General features: G+C 44.9%; 1 protein-coding gene and 2 long non-coding RNA genes across 4 annotated transcripts in view; 1 reads left to right on the top strand and 2 right to left on the bottom strand.

Annotated features, from left to right (window-relative positions):
- The window catches only part of bin3 (bridging integrator 3), a 72,497-nt gene that overhangs the window by 46,583 nt on the left and 11,317 nt on the right, over positions 1-14,597 (top strand). The window lies entirely within an intron of this gene.
- On the bottom strand, positions 3,477-7,515 carry LOC147796920 (uncharacterized). Its single transcript, XR_015427546.1, has 3 exons — positions 7,131-7,515; positions 5,814-6,514; positions 3,477-4,433 (listed from the first exon to the last, which is right to left on the bottom strand). It is a non-coding gene; the product is annotated as an uncharacterized LOC147796920 (long non-coding RNA).
- LOC110977049 (uncharacterized) lies at positions 9,439-14,072 on the bottom strand. Its single transcript, XR_015427545.1, has 3 exons — positions 13,758-14,072; positions 11,616-11,811; positions 9,439-11,517 (listed from the first exon to the last, which is right to left on the bottom strand). It is a non-coding gene; the product is annotated as an uncharacterized LOC110977049 (long non-coding RNA).

The raw sequence follows: 14,597 nt of genomic DNA, 5'->3' as shown, positions 1-14,597 counted from the left end.
CGCAAGAGTCCATCCTGCGTGATTAACATGGGAGTAATGACATCTGAACAAATAAGGTCACCGGGGCAGTTACTATACAACCACCACGCCCACCACGCTAAAAGTTTGGTAACCTCCAAACAAGAAAGAAAAAGACACCTTTTACCCAACGCCAACAAGTCTTTTTTTTTGCGTGGTGATGTGCTCTTTTGTGAAGGCCCAGGCAGTGCTCCCAGACGTCTTCACCTATCTGAGAGCTGCTCGAAGGAAAGGGACTAAAATAGGCCAGCATTCAACATTTTCCCAAACGGGTTAATGTTTGAAAGATGAACTTTCGTTCTGCGTTTCTTTCTCAGGGTACCAGCTGGGTCGACAGCAGAAGTCACCACGGCTGTATTTGAATAGATGTGCGCAAGTATAAACAGTGCTTTATTTTGTTGACTGAAAACACCACTGAGGCACCGGTAGCCAACCGTTTGCCCCATCTGGTATTCTGATCTGAGTTTGTGCTTCTCATATTCGTGTTACAGTACACGTCGGGCAGGGGAAAAAATCCGAAGTTAAATTAACATTTCCCTGACGCAAATCCATCCTTAAAAATAGCTGTTCGCCGCACCTGCTGCTACGTCTGACTCGAACCAGCCAGCCGACACCGGCAAGCTTGGTGGTCGAGTGGTTAAGACGTCTGCACCATTCAGCAGGAAATCGTGGGTTCGAGTCCCACTTGATTACGCTTGTGGCATTATTTCCACAAGCTTTCGGGGGGAACCACTGAGCACACAGTTCTAGTACCTATTCGCTTAGTTGCAACTTCATTGTATTTAAAGAGAGAAACTCGTTTGGTGTCTTTGGCTCTCAAATGAGCGAGTCTCCCACGAGTCAATGTGGCCTGTCCGGTTGGCGTTTATCTTCGGTCGCAGAAGCTGGCAGCAAACAAGAATATTGTTATCCCACCGGATGGGATGCGATGCCTTTCTATCATGCCTCGATGGAGTGATGCAGAATCCCGGTGCTCGTTTGTCACTCTTAGATATATGAAGAGATTGAAACGCCCACAATTAGCTTTCTTGCCGGACAAATTGGTCATTTTCGGAATTGAATAGATCGCTTCATGCCGAAAAATACGACGGTTTCAACGGGTAGTATTACTCCAATTTCCCAGTCAGAAGGGCTACTGCAGATTTCTGTGGCGCTGTGTAGGGCGTAGGGCTGATTCGGCCGAGTGCAGAAACCACCAGTCGGCATGGGTTTTCCGCGAACCGGCTTCTTATGGGTTTGGTTGGCGTGATGAACGCGTGATCGTCTCACCGATGCGATGGTATTTCGCCGGTCACACTGTGCAGCTCATATTCTTGGTAAACTAGCCGCCCACTTGTCAGCAGCCCTCCCCCTTATGGGGTGTCCATCAAGTCTGGTCTGAGCCTCTTTCAAATTATTTTTTTTTTTAAATCAGTCATAACGGCTTGCGTTCGACAAGGGAACATGTCCGGTGGGTGCGACAAATTTACCACCCATGAAAAAGGGCTGTGCCAGTCATACTGTTCTATGGTGAGAGTGTCATTGTTAAATTGAAATGAAACCAGACCCCTGACTGTTTTTGTAATAATTAATTTTTTGAGCCAAACTGAATGAAGTAGTCTGATTAAGTTTTATTATTAATTCTCCTATTCGACTCGACGTGGTCTCAATAATGATTGACAGTTCCCCGTGCATACACTTTGTATAAACAACAATGTAGTAGAAGCACTGCTTTAGTTTGATTGGTTTTGATTTTTATTTGCTGAAAGAGATAATTGAATTCGTAGAAGCCCCCCACATCGTTACATATTCGTCCGGGATGTCTAGCTCATGCTCTTGTTTTTTTGTGATTTGTGCGTGTTACAACAGCCAGGGTGTGATCAAACGCACGAGGCGTTTGTGCATGCATGGGGGAGATGTCGGGACTTTGAGCATGTCCTGTTCACTGCGTTACTCCCTGTCCATTTTACGCGAAAGCGCTGAATCCGGATCGATTCTTGTTTTTAATCCGGAATCCTGTGTGATCAGTAACCGCACGCCTTTTTAAAATAATTCTTTATTTCCAACCACATCGAAGCCAAACTTAATTAAGCGTCGATTATCTCTTTGGTAACGTCAGATGTCAGATTTGTGAAGTGGTTAATACTCTAACAAAAAGCAAAAGAGTGGGTTGATATTTGCAAATTCTGGGGAGTTTGAAAAGTAGACGTCAAAAAAGAGAAAGAAATGTCATTTGTGATTCAATGATATTTACTTTTGTTGATATTTTCTTGGGTTTAGACCCCCGTATCATTTTCTACACTTGTAATTATTTTGGTGGTAAAACCCGCTTATCTCATCTGAGAACATAACATCCAATTTACTGCTTGAAATTACCCTTTGTTTGATCATCCAAGGAAGAAAATTTTGAAAAACAGAAGTGCATTTTGTACATCAAAATGAAGGGAGGGGGGAATCCATTGCTGATTTAAAAAAGAAGTGGAAAACCTGCACCTCAAATTCCTCCTGACGTCCGTAAAGACAAATTAACTGAATAAACTCTTGGGCAAAACCTTCTTTAAGGTTGGTTACAAATTCCGGTATACTCGATTTTGCAATCTGGCGACATTTTCAAATTGGCCCTTTTACTCTGTGATTTACGGGATGTCTGCATTGGTTTCTTCTAAATAAATTGTACAAATGTCCAAATGTCATGATCAGGAGTTCTGCAAGATACTTTGTAGAGTCTTTGTTTCTACATGAACTCGCGGTGAGTTCTCGGAAGAACTTCCGCGCTTGAAACTGACGGTCCTGCCCTCAACTTATATCCCGTGTGGGGAACATTATATAGCGAGTGCACTCAAGGTACCGTACCGACCGGAGGTATCATGTTTTAGTAGAACTGTTCCCTCAACCGATTCACCTTTTTTTCCAAGACTTCGAGTTATGTTTTATGGAGACTTTCGTTCATCCAAAGACAATGGTGCCTGATATTTGGGGAAAGGTTAGCGGATCTGCTCTGCTTGACGACCGCACCGTGTTTACTAGCTTCGGGGAAATTCGTTTTGAATGCTCTGTTATTTCGGATGCAGCGATATCGCCACGGCTGCGGACGCTGGTAAACACCATCGCCTGGCATTTAGGCCTAGACAGTTATTGCATCACATCCCGAAAACAATCACTGTTTTGACAGAAATTTCCTTTTCCCGCCTTCCTTCCGAGTTTAAAAATAGTGGGGGGCGAGCGAGAAAAACTCCAATTGTGTTTGACGGTGCAAAGTTTAAATTTAGGCGGCCGGCCAAATTTGGATAGGAGACTCCAGAAAAAGGGGGTGGTGATGATCTGCGGAATTGTCCAGGACCTCGCGTACACTGTGGCCAAAACAGTCGACAAAATGCGTATTTTAAGCGGGGAATGATGTAACGAGTGCTTATGTGTATGGCCTCTGCCGACGTAATACGAACTTCCCCAGTGCAGCCCTATATCGATGTCCCCCCCGCCCGAACAGACGCCTAAGCGAAACATCCAGCTATTGACACCCAACTTATTGTGGAGGACCCCTGCCCATTGTCCGGCGCCCGTCAGCTGCACTCCGCCGAGTGAAACCGAATCCGCTCCCGCTCACAACTTCCATTGTGTGGCGCCCCGTGCCAACTTGTCGCTGGCCTGGGAGTTTCCCGGCCCGGTGGCCGGTTCGACGCGCGTGGCGGGTTTCATTGCGTCATAAAAGCCGAGTATGACGAGTACAGCACCAGGCCTGCCTGACACAGCGAGTTAAAAAGGCCAGATTTAACGAACGCTGCATTGTTCAGCGATGCAACTTTCTTTCCAAATTAGGTTCTCACTAAAATAAACTTCCTTAAATAACACTTCCGTAACTGGAAAAACGGAAGATATTGATGATAAATTTTAAATAGTTCAAGGATACGGAAGTAAGACGTGATATTCCTAAATCTCCCTCCCAACAACTAAGAGTTTCCATCCAGTATTGAGCATTGACTTCAACTTTTTAAGACTCGCTCAGTGATCGTGGGAAAAACGACGAGCTTGAAATCTGCCAACTCTTTTTATATACTAATGAATACGGGACCAATATTACCCTTCCCACTTCACCGATTATGCCATTGCAAATGGACAAAACTTCCGACTTGGACGCCTGTTCCCCCCGGCCCCCCTTTTTTTCTACCCGTTTCCTCTATTTCGGGAAATCTTTCCGTAGAAATCGTTTCATGCGATCCGTTCTTTCCATGTGGTGACGTTAGACAAGGCGGCCCTAATCACCAGCGAACGGTAAACACACTCCAGCACCGGCGAGTCGAGGACGTCAACCGCACGTCAGCACCACGAATTATCACCGATCCCTTTAGCCGTCCTGACGCAGCGCTCTAAATTTGTCCAGTTTAATTGACATTTTTTCCCCTCCCTTTGGTTTTTCTTGTCGGTCACACTCGAGATCTCTGCAAAAAAAATGAAAGGGGGAAAAATAAAGAAAGCTATTCAACCGATAAAGAAAGTGTCATTTAGACTTTTTTTTTTACATGAGGCTGTTTTCGGAAGGGGTATAGGATGTTATCTGAGAGGGGAAACGTCGCTGGATGGATACCCGAAGAGTTCTCCGGAAAGGTTTACGCCAGTGGAAGTGGGCCCAGTATTAAGACGGATAGGATGTAAGGCTTGGGCGATGGGCTCTTAATCGTCCAAAGAGGATATTTCTCAGAAAATGTGGGCACAGGCCGGTCCAAATGAATATTGCGCAGCCCCCCCCCATCACACATCTTTTATCCACCCCAGTTTGCTTCCGTTTATTATGAGGCACGTATACTTCTCTCTTCCGTGCCCAGCACTTCATTAGGAATATACCCTGAATAATTTAAAGGATTGAATTGTGTCCTTAACACGCCTAATAGGTACACTCTGGTGTCCGTCGTGTTGATCGGAAAACATGCGTTCTCTTTTGTTTTGCTTTAATCCCACCGTCATGCTTTTTTCAGCGCATTGGCCACGTCTTTCATTTGTTTGTCTTTACCAGTAAAAGATCCCATTTTATTTTTTCCTCAGCAGCTAAGAATGTAGAGCAACTTTGGATGTTACTTGCTCTTATGGAGTGTTGCTACCGTGAGTAATCGACTTCCACGGAGTATAGGTGCAAGTACAAGTACAAGCGGCCGGTGCAAGGGTGCAAGATTCGAAATAAACATGCCATATGCAGCAAGGTATGAGACGGAGAGAACCCCCCCATGCTTTGTGTTGGTCATTGTCTCGCAGGAATCTGGGGAATTCCTTTCAGACATCTTGGGGGATGTGTTAAGTAACAATAGTCTGGAATATGTATAGGGATTGGACATGTTGGGGGGGTACCCCTCGGTCTCATTTCTTGCTGGGTATAAAACATTAAATACTGAGGTGTGAAGGCGTTGTTTCTGGTCCATTGTGTTTCCCTCATCCCATCCTTGAGAAACAAACGCGCGTGCAAACGAAATGGGGGGGGGGATTCACTTGAAACTGTGAGCGATGGCGGAAATCAGAAGGAGACTGTAAAGAGGACAAAACACATTCAGAACACAGAGATATTCGAACGAAAACAATTATTCAGGTCGACAGGTGTTTTGCCAGCTTGCGTAGAGTCACACCGAGTCGCTCTTTGTGAACGGGGCCAGCCCGGCCGTGCAGATGGAGTTTATGAAAACACTGCCTTTGTGGACAGGGCGTGGGATGCGGGAGAAATCGTCTTTTTCTCTTGCATCCTTTATCTTGGCATCTCAGAGCAAGGATGCGAGTGTTGAAAATCTGATTTTTTTTGGCTGGTCTGCGCAAACAAAGGGGTTGTCACTTCTTACCTTTTCCTCGATAGGCCCGACAGTGTAGTGGAGGCGACCAAACTAAGTAAATCCAGCAAAACGCAGATTTTTTTTCAGCGTCTTTCATTTCCTTAGTAAGTAGTGCCCCTGAGAATTGTTTCAAAAGGGTTTGGGGTCAGGCTTTAACGCGAAGGAGATGGTTATATACTGCATTGAAAAGGGCATTCCGTCGCAGTGGTGATCCTCCGGATTAAAAAAATTCATCCGGGCTGCAATTTTCACAAATGTCAGTTAGTTTGGGGGATATTGCAGATTAGTAAAATGGGCCGCGCTTGCCTGGCATGCTAAGAGAACTCGCACCGCTGGAATGTTGTAGATGCACTTTTTTAAAAACTTGGGGATTTTGGAACTTCTGAATAATGTTAAAGCAAAGTAAACAGACACAAACAGCAACATGCCTTGTTTCCCTCTTTTTTTCCTCACCAGAGTACTCTGTCTTGACAGTACCCATAGACTGCCCCTACATCCCGCAGATGGTTTTGTTTTTACCCCTGTGCCGTTTTCGCGAAGGAACACGGCCTTTTATGCTTACAGTACAGGCGGAGGTGGCTGTGGATGTGTGGAAGGGCGTGTCCAAATGACGCTATGATTACGTCGTCGTCTCCCTAAACGCTCGAAACATGCCTCGCCGTGGCATAGGATGACGTCGTCGATTCGTGAACATTCGCAATAATGATCTCCTGGAGGAGACATCAAGTTATATTATTAAGGCAGACGCGAGCTGTTTGCGACACGCAGTCAGACATTCCCCTCGTCATATCAGAGGTCGATCCAGATGGATTCTGATGAAAGAAATCCTGGAGTTAGGATATACCAGCATGTTTTCCCTATTTATTTATTCATTTTTTCATAGAAACATTGCATACCCGGTAACCAGTTGTCATGTGAATGACCGTTGTGAACTAATGAAAATCCAAATTGCCTCGTCGTGACTCTTCTCAGCCCCGTAAGTCGGTCGCCGCATGGGTCATACAAAGAGCAAATAATAACCGTAAACATTGCTGTGATCTGGTGTAGTGATAGTCATCTCTTGACGATATCCATAACTAATTACGTGTATTTCTATCGAGCAGGTCCGGCTCGCAACTGTATGGTACGCAGTTATTACTCAGAACAAAGAACATCAGCGTTCCACCTGTCTCAGGTTCATATCCGTCTTCATTCACTGCATCTTTTGTCCACTGGGAGATTGTCTTGACGTGAATCTGGTTGCCCCACTTGTGTTTGATCATGGTTTGCTTGAGGTATGTAAACGATATCTGTACGCTGTATTCCCCTTATGCTCCCCAAACTCACCCGAGCGCACGTGCCACAACCCTCACAGCCAGTGATTCCTCGTGTCCTGTTCCGCTCTGAAATGCATACAACGTCAGACAAACATATCAAGCTATTTGGACAAAAAAAAGCAGTGACGAAAATCTCAAGTCCGGAGGGCTAAAATACAACAAAATATCCCGTTTTTCTTGTTTTCGACGCCTTTCAGGCCGTCTCTATTTTGTATTGTCCAGTCGTTTCCTGTTTTGGGGCTGAAGAAACGAAGTTTGTCAAATAGGGTACTTCGTCACTGATGACGTCAAAACCATATTTTGATATACACGAGTTCCCGTAAACCAGCTGCTCCCCAAGGTTGCAGCGGTTCCATTAGTTGTCATCGGGTAACCATGGTTACGGAGGCGATAAACACGTCTTAGCCTTGCTGGAATCTCTCGGACGCACACGATAATTATATCCTCTGCTTTTTGTGCAAATTGAAAAAAAAAGAAATTAACAAGCCATCATAAAAATCTGCAAATTAGCCGGAGAAGGAAACCTGAAGCAATGGCCAATTACGAAATCCCAACCCGGTATTTGCGCAATTGAAGTCATCAGTGTGATAAAATACGTGAATCGTGTTCCTCGTCCCCAATGTGCGTGGCCCGAGGGGGCTTACGGAGAGATACAGAGATGTACTTGACACTCTAGAGATACGCGGAGAAGTAAGTCGGCTGGAGCATATGCTTGCCATTGACTAGTCAATCCCCTAGTCCGTGAAAATAATGCTGGCTGAATCCAAGTACTCGCGCATAGTTGATCGTAATTGATGATATAAAGAGGGAGGAAAAACTTGGTACTGTACGCCGCGGCGATGAGCCCTGAGCAGCGATGTGGCAGTTATGGGGGGGGTTGCTGTCGTGTCATTACGTCAAACGCAACGCCATGCCTGTGCCGCAGCTTCATTTTAAGACGCAATTTGCTCGTAATATTGACGTCGTGCTTGTCTACGGTCAATGAAGTGACGACAGTGCTGCCTTGTGATTGCTGCTGCTCGACCTGCATGTAACCCCTGATAGTCAGTGGCTTATGAATATTCATAATCAGTCTGTATTGTACTCTGCGCCAATAAATCAAGTGCACATATAAAACATGCGCTTAGTACCGGCATGCAACTATATAGCCATGGTTACATGTTCAAAATTGTTTTTAAATTGTCCAAATTATATCTTAATTCAACAAATAACCGGTATCGTATGCCATATTTAATATCTTTTTTTACTTGCGCGACGATCATCGTCTCAATATAACTCTACAGAAATGTGATTTTTCGCCAAAAGTGGAGACCAAATGAATGCTATGGATGGGTGTCATACTGTATCCGATGCCATTTGGTGTCCAAGGGGCTTGTACATATGCAGCAAGGTATGAGACGGAAAGAACCCCCCCCCCCGCTTTGTGTTGGTCATTGTCTCGCAGGAATCTGGGGAATTCCTTTCAGACATCTTTGGGGGATGTGTTAAGTAACAATAGTCTGGAATGTGTATAGGGATTGGACATGTTGGGGGGGTACCCCTCGGTCTCATTTCTTGCTGGGTATAGGCTTGTGGTATAGGGGCCAGTTTATTTCACGTGGATCTGTGGCTGCATCCGAATCTCTTGTTTAGAGCTAGGTCTAGGTTTTCACTCCATTGGAAATGCGTGGAGACGCGTTGACAATAGACCTAGTCGTAGCTCTGGAAGCCCGTTTCGGACACGGCCTGTATCTCGATCAGTGATCCTATTGCTGGTTCGCTCGATCCACCAGGCGGGTTTTGGTGTCAGTAAACCAGCGACAGAGCACATGATCTCGATCCCGATCCACGCGAAACAAATTTGCCCAATGTTATGCTGTTCTTGTGCGGTCTAGGGCTGTGGAGGTTGCCTCGCTAATACGTAAGTTCAATCATATAGTCGTTCAGTTCAGTTCACATTATGACTTTTTAAAGGGGGATTTTTGACCCACTGCAACCCACGCAATTTTCTCAACAGGAGCATAGTATTGCGTCGCCCTAAGTCTACGGAAATACACCTGTGAAGCAACAAAAGGGGGCTGGGCGTGGACTGAGGAGAAGGCTACGCGTTCCCCGTGCTGTTCGACCGCGGACTGCCGCGCCTGTATCTCTCAACTCGATGTCCTGAAGTGCTGTACATGTACACGTGGAAATTGGCAGCTCATCGACCCAGGCCATCTTGGCGAAAAGCATGAACGGGTTACGCTGAATTCATGACTTTCGTGCAGCGTTCCACCAAAGACTCCTAAGAATCGACAGAATCGAGAACTTTTCAGCGTTGGTCGCGCATAAACTATGTACTGCTTCTTATATTCACAGATGGAGAGAGCAAATACAATGTTGAAAGACGAAAATTAATATCCAAATCACAAAAGAACATTTTACAACCGCAAAGGCAAGATCCAGATCTACTTGCTTTGAAATGATGACGTAAACTACATTTTTAAATAACTTTTTTAAATGACGAATCGAAAACATACAGCCAAACCAAGCCTGACACCAAAGAGAACAAAAATTACCAGTGTCTGAAATAGTTTAAGAAGATTTATTTTAAGGGCAAATGTCCGATAAAACACAAGAAACACATAAATTTTCATATAATTTGATGACGACGACGCGAAATAACTCGGGAAATTCCTTTAGTGAGAGGAGAACATTCTTGGTGTCACATGAGGGCGCCTGATAGACCTGCAGAGTCCTCCGTTAGCCCTAAGAGTCCTTAGTCCTCCAACTTCAATATGATTTTACATATACCCAGGGGTGGATTAATGAAAATTTTGTATTATTTGACTCATATATCAAACAGCACAAGACATACATGGAGATTGGTGCTAAATCAATGGCATTGCCGGTTTTTGTTTTACAAGCCTTGTTGAATTTTCCCTTGGTGAATTTGAGCGCACCAAATTTCTAAACCCATTTACTAAGCAAACCATAACAGAAATCGTTTTCCTTACAACTTCCCAGTACCCGAGGCCGGTGAAGTAAAACGTGAACATATTTTTTTGTCGATTTGTGTTTCCACAGGACATTATACTTTTCCGGTGAGGGAACCCTTTGGAAACTAGGCACATTGTGCACAGTGAGGAGACAGACCTGTTGTCCGTGATCCCGACCCCAACCTCTCCCCCCGGAAATCCCCTGTTCATTGAACGCTGTGTACAGAGAACCTTGATACATCACGCGCAGTCGGGAAACCGTCAAATTGCAGAGTCTGTATATTACTGACTACCACGTGGCCGCATAATTTTCACGAGGGGCTGTGCACTCATGGACGTGAATCCCGAGGGGAAGGGGGTGAATTTGGTATCCCCTAACAGTTTTTTTTGGGGGGGGGGATAGGCCAGAGGATATCCTCCATTTCTCTACCTTTAAGTTTATTATGATATCCGTGAATTGTGTAGCATCGGAATGTAGCATCAGATCTCAAGAAACTCCATTTGTTGGGAGGTGTCTGAGGGACGCTCATGACAATGTCAGCTGGTTTCCAGCCTCCTCCAACCCTCCCCGTTCATCCCCCATTCTCTCCCCCTCCCCCATTCAGATAGATTGACGCCACTGGTTGTACTTTCAACACCCGTATGAATGTCGTCTCTATCTGTGAAGGGTCTGCCTTTTTTTCAAACAGAGTTATTTGGCTGGAACGAAGGCAAATAGAGCGAACGGAAGAATACAGAAAGGATTTAAGATTTTTCCAGTATGCTTTGTAAATTCGTTCAGTAACCACGTTGTATTATATCAGTGGCCTAATCGCATTATCCGCGAACAATCATTTCCAGACTCGGCAGTCAAGGCCGGCCAGGGATTACCCTAATTGTTCAGCGGGGCGGTTCCGGTCCTTCCACGGCGTTGCTCATGACTTTCACTTGCTCTGGTTGCGGGCTATCCCTGTGTGAGCGATTTGTCCTGTGACTAAGGGTGACGTCAAACTGGGTCTCGGAAGCAGACTGTCGCGAAACATGATCATCCGAACCACAACTTTTTTTGAAATATAGATGTACATGTACATGTGCATTTTTTTTTCACACGCTGTTTCCCGCGGGTCTGTGCCACCACCGGCGTTATACCAGCGCGCATTGTAATTGTAACGAGCCAGCCTAGCCCCGCCGGAAAGTTTGGGCCAAACAGCAGTGGGTTGCCACAGCGACGAATTCTATGACGTCACGACTACCGGTCGGACCCGTGGAAAGTATGTCACGCATGCCTTGAGGCTTGTGTGACGTCAAGGCCTATTCAGCTGGCACAGCAAGGCCAAGGCCGCGACTCAGAGGTTCTCGTTTACTGTACTGGTGTAGTCATCCAAATCAAAACAGATCTAAACAGTGAACTTGGGCACCCTGGCAACCGCGTCTGAGAAAGTTTCTGGACTCTGTTCCCCTCTGAAATTAAAAAATATGGTGTATTGTTGGTAAAGTGCAGCCGGTGGAGTTTGACAGAATTATTTGAAACTATAAGTACAGCAAACTTAAAGTCCAACCTGATCCTGGGAATTGCCTTTGCAGTTGACAGCCCTGCGGTTTTGTTCCAGTGTTTGTTGACACAAAGAACCACCCGCTTCTGTTAGTTTAACCCAGATGATCCGTTGGAATCACAGTTCGTTTCCCCCATCATGGACTGGCCATTGGACATTAAAAAGTAATCAGACTATGATGAAATTTCATCATGCAGGTCTCCTGGAAAATGACAACAAAAAAATTATGCCGTTTGCATTATCCCCACGAGATTATAACGACACAAGGTGCACCACCAGTCTTGTTTCGTTCGCTGATTAGAGGTGTTCCATCCATGCACCTAATTGAGATTAGAGGGTTTTGATGCCACCTCGAATGCACCCCTCGTCCCACCAACTTTGTCACTGTTGAAGACACTATCTTTGACACTTTCTAATCGATATTTGCGTCTAAGTAAATTTCAATCCTTCGTTTTCTGTGCACTTTGGGCGTGGTATTACCATCTCCGGATGACACGTATGGTTTACCGTTGTGTAATTCGAGAGCTCTTTGCAATCACGATTTCCCATAGATCCTACGGCTGAGCGCAAGCGTGTGCATGTGGCGCGTTTATAGCTCTTCGTAGGCTGAAACCGTCCTTTTCTTCTGGGTGTGGTTGCTAGAATGGAAAATTGCAGTTGTACCGTCGGCAATGTGAATAAATACGTCATACGGATAGGCGTGTTAAAACAATGTTGGAAAACAATATTCAGAAAACAAAGTTGCTATGAAGCCCCTGAAAGCTTACATGTACCTCATGTGACGTTAGTGTGGATAACTTACATGGCCTCAGTGTGCGTTGGTTTTCTCGACTTAGTGTTTTCCTTTGGAGCTGATAGCAACTAGTGAAAGTTACAGCATGAACTATATGTGATTCGAGAAAACAGCTTGTTCAAGAGAAAACAATGTTTTCAAGTTAAAGCATTCCATTCCATTCCATTAATGACAGCGCTATGCGTATCGACCGTCCAACCTTGCTGATTTACGTCGTTCACAAACACATTGTTGTCTCTTCATCATCGGAGAGAGTGGATAAACAAGGTAGAGGTTAGGTATAGTGCGTTGAGAACCGGAAAAAATACAATACCTAACGCTTGGCATTCCAGTAGGGAACAGCAAACAAGCAAACGGCAAGGTTGTTGTTCATTTCTAACAAAATATAGCCAGTTTTGCATTAGTGGTTCGGGCTTTTCAATTCTTAAAGCCCGGAAGCCCGGGCCACGGCGTGATTAGTTGTCATTGTCGTGTTCACGCGCCACGGTTCTCGATCATCCTTACAAGAGCATTCAAGCATTTGGGGCACGGAAAGACTTCAACCTCATGACAGGAAGAATAAAAAGCACAGAAAGTATAGTGATGCACCAGGAAGTATACACGTTTACAAAACAACCTCTGAATAATTGGCTTTAACAAACTTGTAAACAAGTGGGCTGGTTCTTCCTCCGTGTCCACTCTCCCTGTCATTTTTCCATCCCCCTATTTTCCGTCGGCAGGATTCAAGTTGGTTTCCCACCCTTTGGAATGTGCGTCTTGTCACGACACATTTATTTTAGCAGCAATGTGCCATTGGCAAAATATCAAATTAATGTTGAGCTGAGCATTCCAAGAATCGCAATGTAAGTTTTCTTTGGGATCGGTCGATTTTGATGGATAGATTGATGTGATTTAAACAAGATAATGTTTCATGCGAAACATATGTTTTTAACTCTGTTAAGTTGTGAAAAACCGGGCCAATATTCTTTAAAATTGTGACGTGTTGGACTTGCTAAATATTTAATGTAGCGGACCAGCCCCACGGGACGTGGGGGCCGGAAGCAGGAACGGTCCTCAAATTAAAGCGCACGAGCACTTGGAGAACACGTGAATACTATGATGAACTATGTCTAACTCATGAACTACAATTTATTAAATATGACAACAGTTGGTGTAGTGTAATGGCTAGACAGCACCATAAATAATAATACAATGGATGCGATGGTCAAAGGCTAACAGGGCACCTGGCTATAGCTGACCAATACGTTACGGCACTTTGTAATACAGAAAACAGTTATCAGATTGGGTCCCCGTAAATCGTACAATTTCTCCGACAGCAAATCGTGTGAAATATTTATACAACGATAGGTACTTACTAGGAATTTCTAGCACACTCTACCACACTTAGGAAATTAATTGGAGCAAAATACACTGGCATGGTTCTACATTCGAGACCCCAAGGCCAAGAGGCTTTTTAGGCACTTCCCGTGCACGCGGTGGCTGACCACCTTGCCACCGCGTGAACGTGCCGGGAAGCGCCTAAAAAGTGTCTACTTTATGTTGATTACCTCCGTGACGCATATTAGAAGGATGAGGGCGCCCTTACTGCGGTACGGTTCCTTACATTTATGGGCGATGAAGGGGTTTGCTGAGGAAATTGGGATGGGTGTACTGCATTTAAAAAAATACAAAGCACCGCATCTGCCTTAATTTCGTGGCAACATTTCATTTTGACACAGAAACTGATGTGCTTTTAAAATAGCAAACGTCATTTAGTTTTGACTCGATGGTCGAGTTCGGGCGGTCCGTTCTTGACACGGGCTTCGTGTTCTCGCGCTCGAACGGCGGGGACACGACCCAAGAACACTGTTCTCGGAACAGGATCACACACCACCTCCTCGTCAGGATTTTACACGAACACACGGAAAAACTCGTGAGATTTGATTTTTGGACAGCCGCAAAAGTATCGATATGGCTTTACAAAGCTGAAGACAATAGAAAGTTTTGCAAAATTAACATTAATAATTTTCCATGGCAGAAATGAATTTTTAAATGGAAAAGAAGTTAGCCCAGTTATCCAACATTAACTCTCGAAGAATGCTCAAGGACGCTGCCATGTTGCATGTCGCTTGCCACAAATGACTACTAGCGTTAATAACCGGTTGTACATTCTCGGCGTTCGAGCGACCGACACAGGCACGAACAACAAATCAAGC

The sequence above is a fragment of the Acanthaster planci genome, linkage group LG13 (genome assembly GCF_054643075.1).
Source record: "Acanthaster planci isolate LZ-2023a linkage group LG13, COTS_SCS, whole genome shotgun sequence".
NCBI lineage: Eukaryota > Metazoa > Echinodermata > Asteroidea > Valvatida > Acanthasteridae > Acanthaster > Acanthaster planci.
Note: the sequence above shows the minus strand (reverse complement) of the source record. Positions and strands in the feature narration are given on the sequence as shown.